General features: G+C 38.1%; 1 non-coding gene across 1 annotated transcript; it reads left to right on the top strand.

Annotated features, from left to right (window-relative positions):
• Window positions 1-15,958: 15,958 nt before the first annotated feature.
• On the top strand, window positions 15,959-16,034 carry TRNAP-GGG (transfer RNA proline (anticodon GGG)). The gene has a single exon. It is a non-coding gene; the product is annotated as a tRNA-Pro (tRNA).
• Window positions 16,035-24,844: the final 8,810 nt, after the last annotated feature.

Raw genomic sequence — 24,844 nt, 5'->3', positions numbered from 1 at the left:
AAGATCAATAAGTAGCTGTCTTATATATTTTGGTGCTCCTTGGTTTGGTGCATATATATTAAGAATTGTTATGTCTTCTTGATTCAGTGTCCCCTTAGCCATTATGAAATGGCCATTTTTGTCTCTGAGTACTTTTCCTGTCTTGTAGTCAGCATTATCCGATATGAGTATTGCTACACCTGCTTTTTTTTGGATGTTATTTGCTTGGAGTATTGTTTTCCAGCCTTTCACTTTGAATTTGTTTTTATCCTTGTTACTTAGATGAGTTTCCTGTAGGCAGCATACAGTTGGATTTTCTTTTTTAATCCATTCTGCTACTCTGTGCCTTTTTATTGGTGAGTTTAATCCGTTTACATTTAGTGTAATTATTGATACTTGTGAGTTCCCTATTGCCATTTTATATCTTGCTTTCTGTTAGTTTTGTGTCTTGTTTGATCCTTCTCTTTCATTTTTCTATCTTTTGTTTTTATTTGGTTGTATTCCATACATCTTTCCTCTGTTGCTATCTTTTTTATCTCACGTGCTTCTGTGGTGGTTTTTTCAATGGTGGTTACCTTTGAGTAATGAAAAGGGTCCCTACCCTGTTCATTGTAGCGAACTATTTTGTGAGTACTTTTGCACTCCATCGTCCTTTGCTACTGTTAATCTCCATCTTCTCCCCCTCTTTCTTTTTGTTGTTGTCACAGTTTAAATTTGGTTTATTGTGTTCTTCTTGGAGCTTTTACTTGTGGCTCTGTTTTTTTTTTTTGTTCTGTGTATCTGATTGGAGAACCCCCTTTAGTAATTCCTGGAGTGGGGGTTTTCTGATGATAAATTCCCTCATCTTTTCTGTATCTGTGAATGTTTTTATTTCTCCTTCATATTTGAAGGATAGCTTTGATGGGTATAGTATTCGTGGCTGAAAGTTCCTCTCTTTCAGGACTTTAAATATTGGGGTCCACTCTCTTCTAGCTTGTAGAGTTTCTGCTGAGAAATCTGATGATAATCTAATGGGCCTTCCTTTATATGTTGTATTCTTCTTTTCCCTGGCTGCCTTGAGAATTTTTTCTTTGCTGTTGGTTTGTGTCAGTTTCATTATGATATGCCTTGGAGTAGGTTTGTTGGGGTTAAGAAAACTCAGAGTTCTGTTTGCTTCTTGAACTTGAGGCTTTAGTTCTTTCCACAGGCTTGGGAAGTTCTCATCTATTATTTGTTTGAGTATGTTCTCCATTCCATTTTCTCTCTCTTCTGCCTCTGATATACCTATTATTCTTATGTTATTCTTTTTGATGAAGTTAGATTATTCTTGTAGGGCTATCTCATTTTTTTTAATTTTTGAGTCTCTTTCTTCTTCTCTCTGTTGTGCCTCAAGTTGCTTGTCTTCTATTTCACTAATCCTCTCTTCTATCTGACCTGTTCTATTAGCTAAGCTTGTTACTTCGTTTTTCAGCTCGTGAATTGAGTTTTTCATCTCTGTTTGATTTGTTTTTATAGTTTCAATTTCCTTGGACATATATTCTTTGTGTTCATTGAGTTGTTTTCTGAGCTCCCTAAATTGCCTTTCTGTGTTTTCTTGTATATCTCGGAGGATTTTTAGAATTTCTATCTTGATTTCTCTGTCATTTAGCTCCAAGGTTTCCAATATATTAAATTTTTTCTCCATAGATTTTTCCTCATCTAGCTGTGTTACCTCTCTTTCTTTTCTATCCATGATATTCGATTTTCTCTTCCTTAATGGCATCTGAGGGTGGTTTTGTTGATAGTATTAATGAGATTTAATAAAGAATAAAAAGTTAAAAAAATAATAAAAAAATAAAAAATCGAAAAGAGTTGTTTTTTTTAAAAAGAATTAATAATGAAATAAAGAAAAATAAAATAAAATAAAAATTTTTAAAAAAAGAAATTATTCCCTCCCTCCTTTTTTCCTCTCCTCTCCTCTCCCTTCTTTCTTGAGAAAATCTTGTGGTGAACTGTGAATTATAACAAACAATGCCTGTGATGGAGGGCCTGAATTGGGGAAAAGTAATAAAGGGGCAAAAAAAAAAAACCAAAACAAAAACGTATGGACCCACAAAAAGCAAATAAGGAAAAAATTTGGGTCAAGAATAAAATGATTTGCTTTTAGGTGTTGGTTGTCTAAGAGTTATGATGAGAGGAATAAGAGGAAAACGGAAAAATGGGGGGACAACTTAAAAAATTACTATTGTATTTAGTGGAACAAGAACTAGATAAAATGGAGAGCCAGGGTTGGGAGCACTGCTAGTGAGTTAAAAAGGTGAAGTAAAAACCCCCCAAAATGCCACAAACATAAGTTTGAGTCCCAGATAAGATAATTTGTTTGTTATTGAGGTTTGAATGAGAGGAGATGTAAAGGAGAAAGGAAGAAACTAATATAGAGGGAGAAAAGAAAGAGAGAGAAAAAAAGAGGGAACCACTAAAAGAAGAAAAAAGAAAGGAGAGAGAGAGAGAGAGAGTTAAGGGTTTTGGAGTGCAACCCTCATAGAGAGAAAGGAAGAGAAGAGAAAAGATAATGGGAGATGTAACACTTATGGGTAGTGTAGTTCAAGGAGAGGAGAGAGTAAGACCGGCAGAGAGTTAATCGGCCAAATTGGAGGAGGAAAAAAAGTATCAAGAATGAAGATAAGAGAAACAAACGAACAAATATAATAAAATGGGATAGGTTATAAAGTCTGCAGATTATTCTTGATTTTGAGAGGTTATCTTCTTGCTTTTTCTTTTTCTCCCTCTTCCTGGTCGGTGACTCTGTACCCCGGGTTCTGCCCCTTTGGCACGCTCAGGTAGAGGTTTGCAGTTGATAAGTCTCTATGGCAATGTCATGTATTGTGCTTTAGTCTCGTTGGCAGTCGAGGCTCATTAGCATTTATAGGCTCTGACAGTGAGAGAGTCCGTGTTCCTGGAGCCTTTCTCCTAGTCTTTCCTTCCTCAATTAGTAGCCTGATAATCCAGCTATGGGGTTGCTGCTGCCTCTGCCTGGATAGTAAGAGGCTCAAAGAGCTGGCAACTCCCCACTCTATTTCCACTCAGCACAGGGCTCTGGGTAAGGCTCAGTCAGTCAGAGCTGCTAGCATAATCAGGCGGGCTTTCCGCCCACTCAAAGACCTCTGGCTCTGCCACTCTGTTCGGTAACACAGGCGGGCGCCCACTTCCGTCGCGCTTGGAGGAAACTCACTCACTGGCTGCGCGCGCAGACCAGGATATCCGGCTAGCAGTCTCACGCTCTGAGTGAAACCCCCAACCGCAGGGAAAAGTTGCAGCGTTGGAATTGAGTCTCGCTCCGTCCCCGTGCGCGGCTTTTGCAAGGCGCTGGGGCGGCCCGAGATTCCGCTTTGGCCCACACAAAGGCCCCTGACTCTGCCCCTCTGTGCGATAACACGGGCGCACACTGCCGAGGCACTCAGAGGAATCTCTCATTCACTATCTGCGCGCGCAAACCAGGATATGAGGCCGGCCGCGTTTTCCTCTGAGTGAAACCCCCTCCAGCTCGGAAAATCTCCACCGTTGGAATTAGTTCTCACTCCCTCCCATGCGTGGCTTTCCCAGGGCGCTGGGGCTGCCCAGAGACTCTGCCCTCGGCCCACAGAAAGGCCTCTGACCCTGCCTCTCTGTGGGGCAACACGGGCACCCACTCTCGGGGCCTAGGAAGAAATCTCTCGCCCACTAACTGTGCACTGACCAGGAGACCGGGTAAAATGGCCGCCCCGCTTGTCTTTCTTTGTTTGGGTTTGGCGCAAGTGTTAGCTTGTATTGCCCAGGTTGCCACAGGATCAGTTTTTCCTCGGCTTGGATCTCCGTGCCACAGCCTGGTTCAGCCGTTTGTGCCGCGGCCTGGATCTATTCACCCCCTTTGCCCGCCTCAGTTTCTATATTCACAGTTACCAGAGAAAGCCGCCCTGTTTAGGTTAGTGAGGAAGGCGGAGCATTTTTTACTCCCTATTTCCTTCGGGGTTTGGTTATATATTTAGCCAATTTTTCACTCGACCATACCTTTGGGTGTATTGTGAAGCATCTGGAGGCTCCAAGTATAGGTTTTTCTGTTTCTGGTTGAAGATCTTGTTGAGTTTTGGGGGAGATTTATCGGAATCGCTTCCTTTCCCGCCATTACTCTGACGTCATCTCAGTGTTCTTTTTTTTTTTTTTGATAAGTCTACTGTTATTCTGATTCTTAATTTTTGAAATGTAGCCTCTTTTTAAAGAAACTTAGTATACTCTCTTTATCACCTAACATTTTATGACATTGTTTACTAGTATTTTCTGCGTGTTTCACTGTTGGAACACTTTCGTAGGCCTTTTCAATCTAGAAATTTATGTCCTTCAGTTCTGATAACTTAAAAGTATATTTATTTTCTAATTTTCTTATCACTTCAGTTCTTTTTTCCTGAAACTCCTATTTTGGGGATGTTGGAAATACTGAAGTTATTTTATGTGGCATGGAAGATGGACCATAAAGACAGTGGCCAACAAACCCTCCCAACCCTTTATCTACATGCTTATCCTCACATTATCAGGTGAAGTTTAATTATTTTTCTCATGGAATCTGTATTGGTATTAAGATCTGCTTTACCAGTGAAAAGTGGCAGAAATGATATCTGAGACATCTAGTCCCAGACCATAAGGGAACTGGACACTTCCACTCCCTTTTTGTTCTGTAAAGAATCTTGGAGTAGATTACTCAATAGTGAAAGGTGATGTGGAGAGAGGGCTTAGAGAGTGAGAGGGCATCTTAGGCTATAGAGCCCAAGGCAGTTTTCAGTCAGAATATAGCTATGGGACAGCCCTAAGCAGAAGAGGAGATGACCTGCTTTGCGGAGCCCTGACAACCAACCAATTTATGAAAAATAATTTTAATTCAGTAAGTTTGAAGATGATTTGTTATGGAAAAATAACATACACCCTCTAATTCTCTAATACCATCTTTTTTATTTCCCATTATTTTTCTATTGTTTGAAGTCATTCACACTTTTTTAGGAGGATTCCACTTTCTGGTTTTATTTCTCTTTTAACTCATCAAAAGTTTACATTATCATGTTGATACATTATCATATTGTTAAAATTTAACATCACTTTTTTATCCTCTGGAAAAATTTAATAGCTTTCTATAATTTAATATAAATTTAATAGCTTCAAGGATGTAAGCATCTTTTATATTTTTAAGAAATTTAATTACAGTTAAAAAAATTTTTGAAATCTGTTTTTGTTTCTCCTGAAGTACACTTTATTATTGTTTGTTTTGGTTTCTGTCCTTTCTACTGATACATTTCTTAAGTGTTTGGTGATCCTTTTCTCTCATTCAAGTTTAATTTTCAAGCAGTAAGAAGCTGATTAGAAACTATCTCCTTGATGAAACTTGACAATTATTTTAACACACTCTAAAATAATCTGACTGGGTCATTTTAGTGGATATTCTCAACTCTATCTATAGGGATTTTCTTTTGACCTGGTTAGTTTTCCTGGAAAGGAATCTTAGAGGGAAATATAATCCTAGAGGGAAGTAAAAAGAGAGAGGCAATGGGTTGTTCAAAATGTAGATTTTACATTATGGAAATTCTCCCTATTTTTAGTATTGTATTTCTGACCTCACCAATACCTGGTATGCCAGCATTTTAAGTGTCTTCCTAGAATAAATCTACAGTCTTAATCAGCAATCACCCTGCTACATGATGTGGGGGACAGTTTTTAGGATCGAATTGCTTTTTACCCAGATTTTCAATGAATTATCTTGTTTTAACTCCGCATTCCTCCACTCCAAACCTACTCCCAATTTCAGAGATAAATGATGCTTCTAAGTCTTGAACTTTTTGGGGATCCTTATTTGCTAGTCAGCCTGTTTTGAAAATTCTCATATTAGAAATATTTAACATTCCCTAATCTGTTAAAGTAGTAAGCAGTCGTTCTCTTTTTTTAAAATTAATTTTAATGGGGTGACATTGATAAATCAGGGTACATATGTTCAGAGAAAACATCTCTAGGTTATTTTGACATTTGATTATGCTGCATTCCCATCACCCCAAGTCCAATTGTCTTCCATCACCTTCTAACTGGTTTTCTTTGTGCCTTCCCCTCCCCCAACCCTCTCCCTCTCCTCCCCCCCCATAACCCCTACACTCTGGTCCATGTCTCTGAGTCTCATTTTTATTTCCCACCTATGTATGGAATCATATAGTTCTTAGTTTTTTCTGATTTACTTATTTTGCTCAGTATAATGATATCAAGGTCCATCCATGTTGTTATAAAGGATCCGATGTCATCATTTCTTATGACTGAGTAGTATTTCATAGTATATATGTACCAAAGCTTTTTAATCCACTCGTCCACTGATGGACACTTGGGCTGTTTCCAGATCTTTGCTATTGTGAACAATGCTGCCATAAACATGGGGATGCATTTCTTCTTTTGAAACAGAACTATGGTGTTCTTGGGGTATATTCCTAAAAGTGGTATAGCTGGGTCAATTGGCAGTTCGATTTTTAATTTTTTTGAGGAATCTCCATACTGTTTTCCACAGTGGCTGCACCAATCTGCATTCCCACCAGCAGTGTTGGAGGGTTCCCATTTCTCCACATCCTTGCCAGCACTTATTCTGTGTTGTTTTGTTGATGAGCGCCATTCTGACTGGTGTGAGGTGATATCTCATTGTGGTTTTAATTTGCATTTCTCTAATGATTAGTGATGTTGAGCATTTTTTCATATGCCTATTGGCCATCTGTGTGTCCTCTTTGGAGAAGTGTCTATTCATTTCTTTTGCCCATTTTTTGATTGGATTGTTTGTCTTCCTGGTATTGAGTTTTACAAGTTCATTATAAATTTTGATTATTAACCCCTTATCAGATGCATTGTCAAATATATTCTCCCATTGTGTAGTTTGTCTTTTGATTCTGTTCTTATTGTCTTTAGCTGTGCAGAAGCTTTTTAGTTTGATAAAGTCCCATTTGTTTATCCTGTCTTTTATTTCACTTGCCCGTGGAGATAAATTGGCAAATATATTTCTGTGAGAGATGTCAGAGAGCTTACTGCCTATGTTTTCTTCTAAGATGCTTATGGTTTCACACCTTACATTTAAGTCTTTTATTCATTTTGAGTTGATTTTTGTGAATGGTGTAAGCTGGTGGTCTAGTTTCATTTTTTTGCAGGTAGCTGTTCAATTTTCCCACACCATTTGTTGAAGAGGCTGTCTTTACTCCAATGTATGCTCTTACTTCCTTTGTCAAATATCAGTTGTCCATAAAAGTGTGGGTTTATTTCTGGGTTCTCAGTTCTGTTCCATTGATCTATATGCCTGTACCAGGCTGTTTTGAGTATAATGGCCTTGTAGTATAACTTGATATCTGGAAGTGTGATATCTCCCACTTTATTTTTCTTTTTCAAGATTGCTGAGGCTATTCGTGTTCTATTTTGGTTCCATATAAATTTTTGGAATATGTCTTCTATGTCTTTGAAGTAAGACATTGGTATTTTAATCGGTATTGCATTGAATTTATAAATTGCTTTGGGTAATATAGACATTTTAATGATGTTTATTTTTCCTAACCATGAGCACGGTATATGCCTCCACTTGTTTGTATCTTCTCTGATTTCTTTTATCAATGTTTTATAATTTTCCGAGTACAAGTCTTTAATCTCCTTAGTTAAATTTATTCCTAGGTACTTTATATTTTTGGTTGCAATGGTAAAGGGGATTGATTCCTTAATTTCTCTTTCTGACAGTTCATTGTTAGTGTATAAAAATGCCTCTGATTTCTGAGTATTGATTTTATGTCCTGCCACCTTGCTGAATTCATTTATCAGGTCTGGTAGTTTTTTTACTGCAACTTTAGGGTTTTCTATATACAATATCATATCATCTGCAAATAATGATAGTTTTACTTCTTCTTTTCCAATTTGGATGCCTTTTATTTCTTTTTCTTGTCTGATTGCTATGGCTAGGACTTCCAGAACTATGTTGAATAAGAGTGGTGAAACGGGACAACCCTGCCTTGTTCCTGATCATAAGGGGATTGTTTTTAATTTTTGCTCATTGAGTATGATGTTGGCTGTGGGTTTGTCATAGATGGCCTTTATCATGTTGAGGTATGTTCCCTGTATTCCCACTTTGCTGAGAGTTTTGATCATGAATGGGTGCTGGATTTTATCAAATGCTTTTTTTGCATCTCTTGAAATTATCATGTGGTTTTTGTCCTTCCTTTTGTTTATGTGAAGAATCACATTGATTGATTTGTGAATATTATACCAGCCTTGCCTCCCAAGAATAAATCCCACTTGATCATGGTGTATGATTTTTTTCATATATTGCTGGATACTTTGTTGAGGATTTTAGCATCTAAATTCATCACGGATATTGGCCTATAATTTTCTTTCTTTGTGTTGTCTTTGCCTGGTTTTGGATTCAGAATTATACTCGCTTCATAAAAGAAGCTTGGAAGTCTTCCTTCTTGAATTTTTTGAAATAGCTTGAGAAGGATAGAAGTTATTTCTTCTTTGATTATTTGGTAGAATTTACTTGAGAAGCCATCAGACCCAGGACTTTTCTTTTTTGGGAGTTTTTGATAACTGTTTCAATCTCATTTGTTGTAATCGGTCTGTTTAGATTTTCTGATTCTTTCAGATTAATTTTTGGAAGATTATATGTTTCAAGGAATTTGTCTATTTCATCTACATTGTCTAGTTTTTTGATGTACAGTTCATAGTGTTTTCTTACAATATTTTGTATTTCTGTTGTGTCAGTTGTTATTTCTCCATTCTTATTTCTAATTTTATTTATTTGAGTCCTCTCTCTTTTTTTCTTGGTGAGTCTGGTTAAAGGGTCATCAATCTTGTTTACCTTTTCAAATAACTAGCTCCTGGTTTCATTGATCCTCTATATTGTTTCTTTAGCCTCTATGTCATTTATTTCTGCTCTGATCTTTATTATTTCCTTCCATTGGATCATTTAATCCATTTACATTTAAGGTTATTATTGATATGTAATTGTTTATTGCCATTTTATTCTTTAAAACTGTATTTTTCTTTTGCTATATTCTTTTTTTCTTTTGATTTGTTTACAACAGGCCCCTTAGCATTTCTTGCAGCCTTGGTTTGGTTATAGTGAATTCCTTGATTTTTTTTTTTTTTTTGTCTGGAAAGATTTTTATTTCTCCTTCAGTTTTAAATGATAGCCTTGCTGGATAAAGTAGTCTTGGTTGTAGGCTCTTGTTCTGTATTACTTTGAATATTTCTTGCCATTTCCTTCTGGCCTCAAGTGTTTCTGTTGAGAAGTCGGAAGTCATCCTTATGGGGGCTCCTTTGTAGGTGATAGCCTTTTTTTGTCTAGCAGCTTTTAATATTTTCTCTTTATCACTTAGCTTTGGTATTTTAATTATGATGTGTCTTGGTGTAGATTTCTTTGGGTTTCTCTTTAATGGAGTTCTCTGTGCTTCTTGAACTTGTGAGATGTTTTCCTGCCTTAATTGAGGGAAGTTTTCAGCTATAATATGATTGACCAAAGACTCTATCCCTTGTTTTTTCTCTTCTTCTTCAGGAACCCGTATGATGCGGATGTTATGTCTCTTCATGTTGTCACAGAGCTCTCAAAGTTTCCTTAGACTTTTTTTTTTTTTTCTGAAGCTGGAAACAGGGAGAGACAGTCAGACAGACTCCCGCATGCGCCCGACCGGGATCCACCCGGCACGCCCACCATGGGGCAATGCTCTGCCCACCAGGGGTTGATGTTCTGCCCATTCTGGGCGTCGCCATGTTGCGACCAGAGCCACTCTACCACCTGAGGCAGAGGCCACAGAGCCATCCCCAGCGCCCGGGCCATCTTTGCTCCAATGGAGCCTTGGCTGCGGGAGGGGAAGAGAGAGACAGAGAGGAAAGCACGGCGGAGGGGTGGAGAAGCAAATGGGCGCTTCTCCTGTGTGCCCTGGCCGGGAATTGAACCCGGGTCTTCTGCACGCTAGGCTCCTTAGACTTTTTAGGTCTCTTTTCTTTTTTCTGCTCTGCTTCCGTGCCTTCATTTATCTTGTCCTCTAACTCACTAATTCGATTCTCAGCTTCATCCATCCTGCTTTTAATTCCTTCCACTGTGTTCTTGATTTCGGATATTGTATTTGTCATTTCTGACTGATTCTTTTTTATTATTTCAATGTCCTTTTTTATATTTGCTATCTCTTTGTTTAGGTGTTTGTAATGACCATCTATTGTTGTTTTAATATCTTTAAGCATCCTAACAATTGTTATTTTAAACTCTGCATCTGGTAATTTGGTTATATCTGACTCATTCAGATCATTTTCTGGGGATTCCTCTTGATTCATTTGTGTTGCGTTTCTCTGCCTTCTCATTCTGTATGTGTAAAAGAAGGTTTTGGCCACTGGGGTCCACTAGGAGTGGCCTCTGTGTTCCCTAGGTGTGGTCTGTCTGCAGGCTCGCCACTCCATCTGCTGCTGCTGCCAGTACATTTGGGTATGGGCATTGCCGGTGCCTGCCCCCTGGGGCTGTTGCTGTGGTTTTCTCCTCTCCTTTATGGGAGTGGCTGTGATCACGTGCTCTGGTGTATAAGCCCTGGTGGCCTTGGCCTTCACCCCGCCCCTGCGGTTGGCATTGTGCTCGGCCCTGAGAGCATGGGTGAGCACCTTTGCTCAGCTGCAGGTCTCCTCCTGATTCCAGGCTTTCGCCCCACTCTTGCCGAAGGAGCCCACTCATGGGATGGCTGCAAGCCTTGGCTCCACAGGCCAGGCTAGACTGCCTACCGATGCTCAATAGTGGGACTCCACCTGTTCTGGGCTTTTGGCTTCAACCCCGTGGGAGGAGCCAGCACCCAAGTTAGGCCACAAGCCTCTGTTCCGCCGGGCGGGGCCAGGCTACGCTCCTGCACCCTTGCTCAAGGGCAGGTCTCCACCCTTTCCGGGGTTCCCGCCCTTCCCCTCACAGGCTGTATTGCAGGTGGCCCGGAGCTGGGCTTGACCACTTTTGCACGCCCCCTCTCCCCAGCGGGCAAGACTGAGCTCACACCTGGGCCTCAGTGGTGGCCATCCGGCTTCCGCCCTTGCTGACAGAACCGCACTTCCACGTCCTCTACCGCCCTCCCTCGGGCGAGCCCTCAGCCGTGTGGGTGGGGGCACTGCAGCTCAGACCCTAAGACTCACTACTGTAGCCCCGAAATCTCCCTCCTTCTAAGCGACTGCTCTGAGTGCTAGGGGAGAGCTTGTTTGTCTGGTGTCCTGCTTCCCTTTGCTGGTATTGCTGTTTCCAGGGGAAATATTCACTTCAGATTTGGGGAGTGACTTGTCCCAGAAGTTAGGGTGGCTGTCTCTCAAAATGTTTCTCCCTGTGCCTCCTAGATTACACTCTCTTCCTGTTACTCTGGTCCTTTCCTCTCTCCCCATTCCCGGAGCCCCAGGGGCATGGTTGTGAGAGAGGTGCTCTGCACGGTCCCTTTAAGAAGAATCCTGGGTCTGAGAAATTAGTCTCTTTCTCACAAACAGTATCCTGTCTTGTTTCCAGATAAATACTGACCATACACCTCTTCTAGGCTCTGGGGCTGCAGGCTGGGGCTTTGTGTCTGGGACTCAGGACCTTCCCCTCTCTGCTAAACTCACTTCCCACCACGTGATCCTCTCCCGGCTGCCATTCAATCTGGGGAGCTGGGCAGCCCTCTCCACATTTTCACTTTTCCTACCAGTCTCAGCATGGCTTCTTCAGTGTTCCTTGGTTGAAGAGTCCTCTACTTTAGTCCAAAGTTGGTTTTTCCTGATGATGGTTCTTAAAATTAATTTGTAATCCACTTTGGTTCTGAGAGGTGGAAGTTGGTACGTCTGCCTACTCCATCACCATCTTGTCTCTCTAGCAGTCATTCTCTTGCTTTCTGGCTTCCAAACTGTGTTGCTGTTGTGGGTCTTGTGACCTACTGTTTTGTCAGTTTGTGATTTTTTTTAATGACAACTGTCATTTTAGTGGTCCTAAAAATTAATCCACTGATGTGACCTGGGTGTTGTTTCTGGTATTAGCCTCTACAGTTGATTCTCTAGCTTTCCAAAAAATTCTTTGATCAACTTTTAATAAATTTAAACTTAAATGTCTATTATTTATAATTAACAATCCTGCCTAATAAAGTACAGTACTAAATGATAATTACTGGTAGAATTTGTGATGTTGACACCAAGTATTATATATAGAGTAGTTAATATCTAAATTGTTCTGTAAATAACTAAGAAATAAATTATTCTATGAGACCTAAGTATTTTAGCAAAAAAAAAAAAAAAGTGTTATTTTTAGGAAATGTCACATTATATGTCTCCTTTTTATAGATTTACAATGCATTTAGCATATTAATTCTGCTTTAAGGAAATTTGTTCAACTTTGCTTAACCATTTCTTTCTAGACTTATTTGTCAATTGAAATAAAACTGGTAAATATTTTGCTGGACACACTTCAAAAATTTTGGAACACGTAAATAAATTTTGGGAAATTTGGAGAAGTTTAATGGGTCCAAGAGTAGTGCCTTTACACCATTTTTTCTAAAAATCAAGAAACAATTTAATCCAACCTATTTGAGAGTCATTTAAAAACTAACCAATAATGAGAGTACAACAAAAAATTTGTATATATGCATCTACAGTGAAACTTAGAAATGTAAGACCTGAAATACAGCCTGACCAGACTGTAGTGCAGTGGATAGAGCATCAAACTGGGATGCAGAGGACCCAGGTTCAAAACCCTGAGGTCCCTGGCTTGAGCGCAGGCTCATCTGGCTTGAGCACAGGCTCACCAGCTTGAGCACAGGGTCGCTGGCTTGAGTGTGGGATCATAGACATGACCCCCGGGTCACTGGCTTGAGCCCAAAGGTTGAGAATGGTTTGAAGCCCAAGGTCACTGGCTTGAGCCCAAGGTCACTGGCTCAAACAAGAAATCACTGGCTCTGCTGTAGCCCCCCAGTCAAGGCACATTTGAGTAAGCAATCAATGAACAACTAAGGAGCCACAACAAAGAACTGATACTTTTCATCTCTTTTTCTTCCGGTCTCTCTGTCCCTATCTGTCCCTCTCTCTGTCACACACACACACACACACACACACACACACACACACACACGACCTGAAATGCAATTAATATGTGTGTGTGTGTGTATATATATATATATATATATATATATATATGAATGTATATATCATACATATGAAAAAAAAAGAATTAATAAAGGTAGGAAAAGCACCCCCCCAATATAATCACCCCCCCAAAAAATTTTAAAATGAAGGAAAATATCAACAAATATTCAGAACTAAATTACATTCCTCATCAGTCAACCATTGGTTGCCTATGAATGTTAGAGGCCAAAATTAATGCATTCTGTGAAAATTGGTTATAAAGAATTACAGAAAAGAGAATTGTATTTTTGTTATTTATAATTTTGTTATACATTGTTTAGTTAGCAAAAGTCATAATAAACTTATGTATACACATAATTTTTTTAGAGAGCTATTTACTACTACTGTACTGAATGTATAATAATACATGATACTACCTTTCTAAAATCTGAAGATTTTGAATTCTAAAACACACTTACCCCATAGGTTTAGTGTCATGATTCAATATCCCAGCTTAACAAAATTTAAGATTGTTTATATTTGTCTTGAATTTTATAAGGCTCAAGTCGAGTAGCAGAAGTTTTCAGAAAATAATTTTATTTGCTCTGATGGTACCTTTTTTCTGATCTTTCCAATCTGCTTGAGGCTTTAAATATAATTGGTTGATGTAATATTATAACAACTGCCAAATCTACATGGGTCATTTTCAGAAAATACATCATTTCTTGTAAATGCCACATCTGTGTAGGGTTCTTCTCTGTTAAAGTAATGTAACTTAATCCTAAAAGATCATAGCATTTTTTCACAGTATTTTGTATATTTTCTGGAAAAATAGTCATCAGGTCAAAGGTGCCCCCTTTCCCCTTCAGTGTTGTAGCTTACTATGAAGAAATACAGAACATCTTTCTCTTGGGAAAAGTTGAGCATAACAATATTTTACTGGCAACAGAAAGCAGGAAACTATTAGTTTAAATCAGGTCAAGACTATAAAATTTCTACTGACCAAAAGTAGTACCAAAGTGAAATGAAATTTTAGAGAGAAAATCAAAGCTACAACATCCTTTGAAATATGCGGTCATTCTTGTCAAAAGGAAAAAAATAAGTGTAAGAGTTTTATAATTTTGAAAATGACAGCATAGATATTGTTTTTCCAAGACCTCAGAAATAATGGTAGTGTCTTGATGTAGTCAGCAGAGTGAGAGGTTCAGATATTAAATTTTGTTCATGTACACAAATTTGATCAGCTTTAGAGATCCTATCTCCTACTAATCACACTTATAAAATAGTAATATATAAACTATAATATAAAGTTATTGACTTACAATGGTTGATATATTTTTTCAGTGTCTACAGATTTGGTCTTTTCCATCTAGGGCTCTTTATTCCTTATATAAAGATATCTAAGAAATAACCAATCAGTAGTATACTTGATAAACATGAAGTCAAACCAAAGAGAGAAGGATAGTTTTAACCCTTTGAGTAGTGAGTTTTTTCCATACTCGCTGACCCCCAGGAGTGAGTTTTTTTTTCAAAAAATGAAATTAGTTCCAGCTCCAGTTTTTTTTTTGTTTGTTTGTTTGTTTTTTTGTTTTGTTTTGTTTTCAGTTCCAATTTTATTAACTTAAAATCATGTTTGTTTGATAACCAATTTATGGAAACAAGAAGAACATACATTTGTCTTTTTTTAATGTTGCCTTACACATTTTTAAAATAAAAATTTTTGTTATCTCATGAAATTCTTGTGTACCTCCAGCTCAAAGTTTAAAGACTTCCATACACCATCATACTCTGGATGGTCAGGAGCACGAGGACATACACAAACATTTGTACTACTCAAAGGGTTAAAGGATGTTTCACTCACAATTATCTGTACTTATTCCACAATAACAAATGCCTCTTTAGCGAACAAAATATTCTTATCTGTTTGATTTAAGTTGTTCTTGTGTGGACAGTGCTAATAGACATTGCTATATCTTGAACTTTGGGTTGTCAGTTTGTATTGCTTCAAAATCACAGTTTGGATAAAAGTGTCCCTTTTTCAGATTTGTTACAGAAGAAAAAGATCATAGTTTCAGTTCTTTGGGAGCTTATGGAAAATTTAGATGCGTAATTTGACTTCCTACAAGATCATGCGATAGGTATAATAATCAGGACCAAAGAGAAACATGGTGTGCCTTTGACAAAGATAATTAGATATTTGATTCCCCTTCAAACTGATGTTCTTTAAGTGTTTGTTCTTTTTTATTTTTTTTGCGGAGGGCAAGAGGAGATCAGTTTTGCAAAGACCACCTTACCAGCACAGCACAGGGAAGGGTATGGAAGGACCTCTGTTGGTAAAAGATACCTGGTCGTATGTTGTCCAAAGCAGCTCAGCTCTGACTCCAAACTTGCATACCCTAACTCAGTGGTCCCCAACCTTTTTTGGGCCATGGACTGGTTTAATGTCAGAAAATATTTTCATGGACCGGCCTTTAGGGTGGGACGGATAAATGTATCACATGACCAAGACAAGGGTCGAGAGTGAGTCTTAGACGGTCATTTTTAAAAATAAAACATCGTTCAGACTTAAATATAAATAAAACGGAAATAATGTAAGTTATTTATTCTTTCTCTGCGGACCAGTACCAAATGGCCGACAGACTGGTACTGGTCCGCAGCCCGGGGGTTGGGGACCACTGCCCTAACTAACAAAACAAAAACCCAGAAGCTAACCAAACTCACCCTCTTTGAAAGGTGGTTTAGAAATCATTTATTGCTATTCAAGTATATTCTTGGGTCTTCTCACCTGATTGCTAGAAGCTTGTCAAAGTAGTCCTTCTAATCATATATAATATTGATAAACACAGTTTTTTTCTCTCTGCAATGTTTCTAATGATATGTCTTCTTAAAAACTAGTGTCCTGGCCCTGGCCGGTTGGCTCAGTGGTAGAGCGTCAGCCTGGGGTGCAGAAGTCCCGGGTTCGATTCCCGGCCAGGGCACACAGGAGAGGCGCCCATCTGCCTCTCCACCCCTCCTCCCCCGCTCCTTCCTCTCTGTCTCTCTCTTCCCCTCCCGCAGCGAGGCTCCATTGGAGCAAAGATGGCCCGGACGCTGGGGATGGCTCCTTGGCCTCTGCCCCAGGCGCTAGATTGGCTCTGGTCGCGGCAGAGCGATGCCCCGGAGGGGCAGAGCATCGCCCCCTGGTGGGCAGAGTGTCGCCACCTGGTGGGCGTGCCGGGTGGATCCTGGTCAGGCGCATGCGAGAATCTGTCTGACTGTCTCTCCCCGTTTCCAGCTTCAGAAAAAATACAAAAAAACAAAAACAAAAAAAACCCCTAGTGTCCTGGGTAGTTGTCTGGCTGGCTCTTCCCTAAATCCACTTCAGGTCATGATTGTGTTTTAGACCTGAAGCTATAGGATGGGAGCCAAGAAACGAAGCATAGAAATCAGGCTGAGGGATTAAAGAAGGCATTCTAGAGGACATGATTACATGTGAACCAAAGTTTAAAAGTCAAAGAACAGTTGTATACATAAGTTGGTTGGCAGAGGGAATAAAATGGCTTGGAGTGTGGTATGTATTGCTCAGTTTGCCTGGAACAAAATGTGTATGTATGGCGTTGTCAGGGTGAAGCTAGAAAATCAAGCAGGATCCATGATTTCAAACTTTTCTGAAAGCTATGAGGTGCCATTGAGGAATTTTAAATACAATACCATAATCAACAGTTTCTCTTGGAAAGATCATGGTGGCAACTGGGTGGCAGTGGAGGTATTAGACTCATTCCCTCAAGACATTTAGGAGGCCACAACATGAACTGAAGGGGTGCAACCAGAATTGTGGATAGTTTCAAGAAATATTTAGAAAGTTGCTTTATAAGATTTCATGACAGATTAGATGAGAAGGGTGTGGAGAGGGAGATTCTGGTTTAGAAGCTAGATGGGATGGTTTTACCATTCACAAAGATCAAGAATATAGAAGGATGTACAAATTTGGTGATAAATAAAATGGAAAGGAAATGGTGATTGTTTTGTATGCCTAATTCTTTGAACATGTAATTTTCACTTTAATTTTCCATCACATCTTAAATAGTCTCAAAATCCTCTCCAAAAAAAGAGAAAGTAAAATGACTCAATTACTAATTAAGGCATCTCGGATTTTGGAGAGCTTTTACCCCTAAACAAATGCATTTCTATTATTTCCCTAATTTCCTGACTTGCTCTTCTTTCCTCTTTCCTTTCCTTATCATGTTCTATGAAAAATAACTTCCTCAATACTCCCTTCTATTTGTCAACATTATCAAGTTTCAATCAGAATTTATTCTGTATAATTGTTCCCTGAATAAACACTTTTCCTATTCACTTTAACTTTACCAATTATATACTCTTTATAACCCTTCTATAGTTAACTGGCTGAAATCCTGACTTTTTTTTACAAATATTTATCATTTTTAAAACTGAATTATAAATTTTCTTAGAAGTTTAAATTCTTGGATGCCTGCCAAGGCATTAGTATTTAATTGTCTAAAGGATAAATTATTAATTAATTGATTTTTGGTATACTTCATTCTGAAAATTGGCAATAAAATGGATCCCACAATAAATGATTGAATTTTAAGCATTTGGGGTAGTCTTTTTTTTTTTTTTTTAGGTATTTTTTTAATTTTTATTTTTTAATTCATTTTAGAGAGGAGAGAGAAAGGGGGAGAGAGAGAGAGAGGAGTGAGAGACAGAGAGAGAAGGTGGGGAAGAGCTGGAAGCATCAACTCCCATATGTGCCTTGACCAGGCAAGCCCAGGGTTTTGAACCAGTGACCTCAGCATTTCCAGGTCGACCCTTTATCCACTGCGCCACCACAGGTCAGGCGGGGTAGTCTTTTTTATGTGATGGAACATTTTAACTTAGTCACTTTATAAGGTACAAAATATTAAAGAATATTCTTTTTATTTTTTAATGTGATTTATGGTATTTAACTTTTAAAATTATTTATTTTTAAATTAAAGTTGACATACAATGTTATATTAGTTTCAGGTGTATACCCCAGGGATTAGACATTTATATTTCTTACTAAGTGATCATCGTGATAAATCTCATACCCATCTGACACCATACATAGTTATTAGAATATTATCAAATATATTCCCTATACTGTAGTTTACATCCTCATGACTGTTCTGTAACAACCAATTTGTACTTCTTAATCCCTTCACTTTTTTCACCCGTCCTCCACCCACCTCCCATCTGGCAACCATCAAAATGTTCTCTGTATCTGAGTCTGTATCTGTTCTATTTGTTTGTTTATTTTCTTGTTTAGATTCAATTGTTGATAGGTATATATTTATTGCCATTTTGTTCATACTTTTTAAATCTTTTTTCCCTTCTTCTTAAAGAAGACCCTTTAAAATTTCTTATAATATTGGATTGGTGGTGATAGACTCTTCTAGCATTTTCTTGTTTGGGAATCTCTTTATATGTATGCTCTTTGATTCTAAATGATTGTTTTGCTGGGTAAAGTAATCTTGGTTGTAGGTCTTTGCTTTTTATTACCTTGAATATTTCTTGCCATTCCCTTCTGGCCTGGAAAGTTTCTGTTGAGAAACCAGTTGACAGTCTTATGGGAGCTTCTTTGTAGGTAACTAATCATTTTTTTCCTTGCTGCTTTTAAGACTCTCTGTCTTGAACATTTGCTATTTTAATTATGATGTGTTTCAGTGTGGACCTCTTTGGATTCATCTTATTTGGGACTTGCAGCCTTTCCTGAACTTGTATGTCTATTTTCTTCAGTGGGTTAGTTTTCTGTCATATTTTCAAATAAGTTTTCAATACCTTGCTCTCGCTCTTCTCCTTCTGGCACACTCATGATGTGAATGGTGGTATGTTTGAAGTTCTCCCAGAGGCTCCTTACAATATGTTCATTTTTGGGGGATTTTTAAAATTTCTGGTCTGGCTCTTTTATGCTTTCTTATCTTTCAAATTTGACTTGATCTTTTGCCTCATCTACTCCATTGTTGATTCCCTATAATATATTTTTCATTTCAGTTAGTGTATGCTTCATTTCTGACTGGTTCTTTTTTATATGTTCTAGTTCCATTTTTATGTTTCCTATCTCTTTGTTGATGTTCTCAGTGAAATCATTAAGGATCTTTATAACCAGTGTTTTGAACTCTATATCTGATAGATTGTATCCATTTTGTTTAGTTCTTTTTCTGGAGTTTTGTTGTTTTTTCATTTGGTGCTTGTTTGTCTCCTCATTTTGGCAGTATTCTTGTATTGGTTCTACCTATTAAGTGGAGCTGCTATGTCTACTGGGCTTGATATAGTAGCTTTATGTAGTAGGTGACCTATAGGGCTCAGTGGCACAGCCTCCTCAGTCACCCAACCTGGGTGCTCTAGGTGCATTTCTTTCCCTTCCTGCCCCACGAGCTGTGTACACCTTTCTGTTGTAGTTGAGGCTTGATTGGTGTTGGCACATCAATGGGAGGTGTTTACCTCTAGGCTAAGATTAGTTGCAAAGACTGGTTGTGACCACTGTGAAGGATCAGCTGTGCAGAGGCTGACCTAACAGAACAGGCTTTACTTCAGCAGGGCTTAGTGCCTGCTGAGTCCCCACCTTGAGTATCTCGCTTGTGAAGTTCGTTGGTGAAGCTGTTTACATGGTCTGAAGCTATTTACTGGGTGCACTGGCCCTGTGGCCTCCTGGGAGGTGCAGGCCAAGCTCAGCTACTGCCTGTGTTTTGCCAGGGGCCACCTGGCATGGGCTACAAAGCAATCTGCAGATGGCTGCTACTTGTACTGGGTTTAGAGGTGCCCAGGTGAGGCCAAGCTGCAAACCATGGCTGGGTGCTGCTAGTGCTGGGGTTGGGGTCATTTAGCAAGAGGTATAGGGCCTGCTAAGGGCAGATGCTCCTTGTTTCAGAGATTTTAGGAAAGTCTAAAGCATGAGCCAAGACAGGACATTTGTATGGAAAAGCCACTGGAAACAGCATGGGTTGGCCTGAAAATTGGGTGTGGTGAGGTCTCAGGGAATCACCAAGGTGAGGTCAACAGTGTGAGCCAAATTGATGGAGACTCAGATATGGCACCCACCTGCTGGCTCTGTATGGGAGGGGAGGTCACAGAAAAGGAATAATGGCCTCTGCAAGCACTTTTGTCTGGCAGAAAGATGCCCCCAGCTCTCATCCTGATGCCAAATGATTCATTTCTTCCCTGAATGTCCCTGGTTCCTTTCAAGCTGCTTCCCCAGCACTGGAGCTCAAAGGAGTCCATTTATGGACCTTTAAAAAAAAAAAAAGCCTGGGATTCCAGCAGCCTTCCTTCTCACTCAGCCACAATTCCTGATGGGTTTTACAGCCAGAAGTTTTGGGACTTCTCTTTCTGGCACTGGAATCATATGGGGCTGGGACCCCTCACTCCTCAGGGAGAACCTCCATAGCTGATATTTTTCTCCTAATTTTTATCTGCCATATGTGGATGTGTGACCATCACATTCTGTGTCTCCACCCCTCCTACCAGTCTGGATGTGGCTTCTTCTTTAAATTCCTATTTGTAGTACTTTTATTCATCTAGATTTCAAGTGGTTCTAAATGATGGTTTTTCTGTAACTTAGTTGTAATTTTGATGTGGCTGTGGGAGGGTTTGAATACTGCATTTACCTACACTGCCATTATGACTGGAAGTCTATCTAAGATATTTTAGATTCTTGTACCATTTTTGTTCAATAGCTACTCCAGTTGTTTTTACAGGGTAAGGTATTGTAGGAAATAATGGTTTCCTTTTACAAAGGAGCTGCTGTTTTACTGTTTTGGTTATCAAAAAAGATTTAAAAAATTTGACAGTTTTCTGAAAGATTCCCATGAAATTTATGTTTTAATAGACACGGAACAGTGTTGTGTCCCCACTCCCCTGTTTTATAGTGCTGATTGTGCCTACAGGTTGTAATCTCCATTTATACTACTACACAAGCCTTGGCCAGGGTGGAGTGTTATCTTAATACACCAAGGCTGTGAATTCAATCCTTTGTCAGAATACATACAAGAATCAACCAATGAATGCATAAATAGATGGAACAATAGGTCAGTGTTTCTCTCTCTCTCTCTCTCTCTCTCTCTCTCTCTCTCTCTCTCTCCTCTTTCTCTCTAAAATTAACAAATAAATATTTAAAAATTAAAAAATAATACATGAAGCAGGCTTTAGATATTTATTAGCTCTTTAAAAACTTGGGTTTACAATGAAAGTTACTTTATTATAGTTACAGTGAGCACCTTTCTCATCTACACAGGCCTTTTGTTTTTCAACCGATAAAACTGATATATAACTGTTATGAGGATCAAATAAAATAATGTGTTTAAGTGACTTTTAAAAGAATTCATCATATTATACTTATAGGTGCTGTCACTTTTATTGTCTTACATTTTGAGAGAACTTATTTTAGAAGAATGTGAGCTCTTTAGTAGTACCTTCCTTTTTGGAGAATTATTTTAATGTGTTTATGAATAATAATGAATGCCAGTTATTGACACTGGAATAGAATTGGGAGAATATGATTTTAAATGCACACTTTTGTTTCAAGCTATGTTTTTTGTTTGTTTGCTTATTTTTATAGCTGCCAAAGGGTATCTGTTTCTCATAATATCAACTATGTATAAAGAACTGGGCCTACATTGCTTGTTCGGGACTTGAGATGAGAAAGATTCAGTAGTTGTCCAATGTAATGTGAGTTATTTAAATAAAGATGTGTACACTGAGAATCATTGAGATCACTGTGTCTACAATGAACTCAAAATTTTCACTGCCGTGAATTATAATAGTCATTTTAGCAGAACATTGTGGATTTTTAAATATACCTTTGTGAAATGAATTTAATGCTCTATAACAATTCTTAAGTGCCAGAATCATAAAGCTTAAACATTTTTTTCTTAGAATATTGGTGATTGATGCCTGCTTGGAAAGAAAATTCATCAAGTTTTGCTTAAATACCCAAATATAGTCTTTTTAGGAGGGACTATTTTGCTCTTTTACCTTTATTCAAATGGTCACTATATTATATTTTTGATATTTTTTTATTCTCTAGCTATAAACAGTATATAAGTTTATGTCAAAGTATTTAATTGAATGATTTTGTTTCAGCCACCTATTGCTAAATAACAACTACCACAAAACTTAATGGCTTAAAGCAGCCACTATTTGCTGTTGAACCTGCAGCTCAGAAATTTAGGCAGAATTCAGTGGAGGAGACTCATCTTTGTGCCACTGGGTGTCAGCTGGGACAATGTGACTGAGCTGGAAAATTCAAAATAGCCTCACTCCCAAGTCTGAGTCTTGGTGCTGGCTGTTAGCTGTGGTGCTTCCATTCTTGTCTGTGTGTCCTCTCTTTACATGGTCTCCCACCCTCCTGGGCCTTACTCTTCATGTGATTTCTTTCTCTTGTAGGATAATCTTTACTTAGTTGAGCTGCTGGGTTCCAAAAAGCAGAAGCAGAAGCTGCAAGGCTACTGAAGGTATAGGCTCAAAAATCCCAGAATATCATTTCCACTACATTCTGTTAGTCAAAACAAGCCACAGGCCAGTTAGATTCAAGGGAAATACATCCCACCTTTTGATCGAAGGAGTGGCAAAATTATAGAGGAAAGGGATGGGGACCCAGGGAGGCATGATTTGTTGGGGACCATGTGAAACAATCTACTATCATTATGTTAAATGGACTTTTTTCAAAAGGAAATTGCTAAAACAAGAAGACATGGCTTCTTGGTCATGATTTTAACATTTTAACACTAAGATGAAATAATGTTGAAAATAATGATATCTGAGCCTAATGGTAGTTTGGCCATTTGGTCTTTCTCCCTTAGACAAAGTTTCTTTCTTACTGGAGTGAGAACTTGCTGTGTATAAGTTCCAAAAATAAATCATAGTTGCTTCAAAAAATTTAACAAGACTGTTAATAAATATGTGACCAAGAATTTAAATGTCTGCATGGTAATGTAGATGGATATTCAATAATATATTTATTTAATCCCTCACATACCAGTAAATATCAATTTATATAGGTTTTGCTGTTTTAAGCAACACTGTGATGAGCATTTTTTAGGTACATTTATTAACAACAAACTCCTAGTAATATAATTCTAAGATAAAGGGTATAAACATTTAAAAATTTGATGCTATCTTTCAAAAAAATTGTTCCACTATCTTCTGGTTTTCATGGTATTGATGAGAAGTTACAGTCATTCAGATCATTGTTTCCCTGTATGTAATGTGTCTTTTTTGCCCTTCTAGCTGTTTCCAATTTTTTTAAATTTTCTCTATTATTTATTTCCAACAGATTATGATGTGTCCATCCAAGGCTTTCTTTGAATTTATTCTGTTTAGAGTATGTTAAACTTCTTGAATCTGTAAATCTATGTATGTCTTTGACCAAATATAGAATGCTATTGGCCATCACTTCTTCAAATACATACTTTTTTTCTGTCCCAATCTCCCTATTCTCCTTCTAGTATTCTAATTGCATGTATCCTAGACATTTTCATGATGTCACATAGGTTTCTTAGGCTCTGGGTTTTTTGTTTGCTTGCTTGTTTGTTTTTATAACATTTTTACTCTCTATTCTTTTTTTTTTTAATTTAAGAATATTTTTATTTTAGAAGTTTTTAGATTCACAGAAAAGTTTCCCATACTGTGAATATATTACACTACTATGGTATTTTGTCACAACTGAGGAATCAACACTATTACATTATAGTAAACTAAACTTCTATTCTTTACATTAGATAATTTTTATCATTCTACAGTCAAGTTTACTAACATTTTTCTCTGTCACCTCTATTTTTCTTATTAGCTCATCCAGTGATTTTTCTTATATCCGTTATGGTATTTTTCAATTCTAAACCCTCTCTTTATTTCTCTGCTAGATCTCCCATTTTTTGAGAGACAGTCTATAACAGTAGTGGTCAACCTGGTCCCTACCGCCCACTAGTGGGCGTTCCAGCTTTCATGGTGGGCGGTAGTGGAACAACTAAAGTATAAATAAAAAGATAGATTTAACTATAGTAAGTTGTTTTATAAAGATTTATTTTGCCAGACTTAGCAAAAATCTCACATAAAGTACTTAGTAATTATTATTATATGCTTTAACTTGCTGTAACTCTGCTTTATAAATTTTATAAAGTAAAGTTACTTCCCTACTTTATAAGTCCCCATTACTGTGGAACCGGTGGGCGGTTAGAAAATTTTACTACTAACAGAGATCCAAAAGTGGGCGGTAGGTATGAAAAGGTTGAATACCCTTGGTCTATGAGATAACTGTCCTGTACTATTCAAAAATACAAACATCACAAAAGACACAAAAAACTGTAGACTGCTCCAGGTTAAAGTGTTTTATTGGAACAGCAAGAAACAAACGTCTTGCCACACAATCAATCAATTAGCCAAATTAAGAAATTAGGAGTCTTTAATTAGCTGGCTACGCAGACCACATGGAAACCTAAATCGTTCAAATCAATGTGGCACCGACTACAATTTGGAGTTAGGTTTTCTAGGGAGAATTACATACTGATTGAGGAATGGGGAGAGGAGAAAGCATAGAGTAAACAAAGCAGTGAAACAAGTTTTCTTACAATGTTTTTCTATAGGGTTAGTTCAGGGAGAAACATTCTGAGAACACCTGGTACTTTGCAAAGCTAGTCCAAGGCCACAGAATGGGAAATCAGCCTCAAGGCCAATAGGGAGTAACTTACTTTCAGAAAAAGTAAGTTCTGCTAAAAATCTCTTTGTTCTAGAGAAAGTAAGTTTGCCAAAAATTATTCATGTTTAAGAGCCTTTC

The sequence above is a fragment of the Saccopteryx leptura genome, chromosome 5 (genome assembly GCF_036850995.1).
Source record: "Saccopteryx leptura isolate mSacLep1 chromosome 5, mSacLep1_pri_phased_curated, whole genome shotgun sequence".
In the NCBI taxonomy this organism is placed as follows: domain Eukaryota; kingdom Metazoa; phylum Chordata; class Mammalia; order Chiroptera; family Emballonuridae; genus Saccopteryx; species Saccopteryx leptura.
Note: the sequence above shows the minus strand (reverse complement) of the source record. Positions and strands in the feature narration are given on the sequence as shown.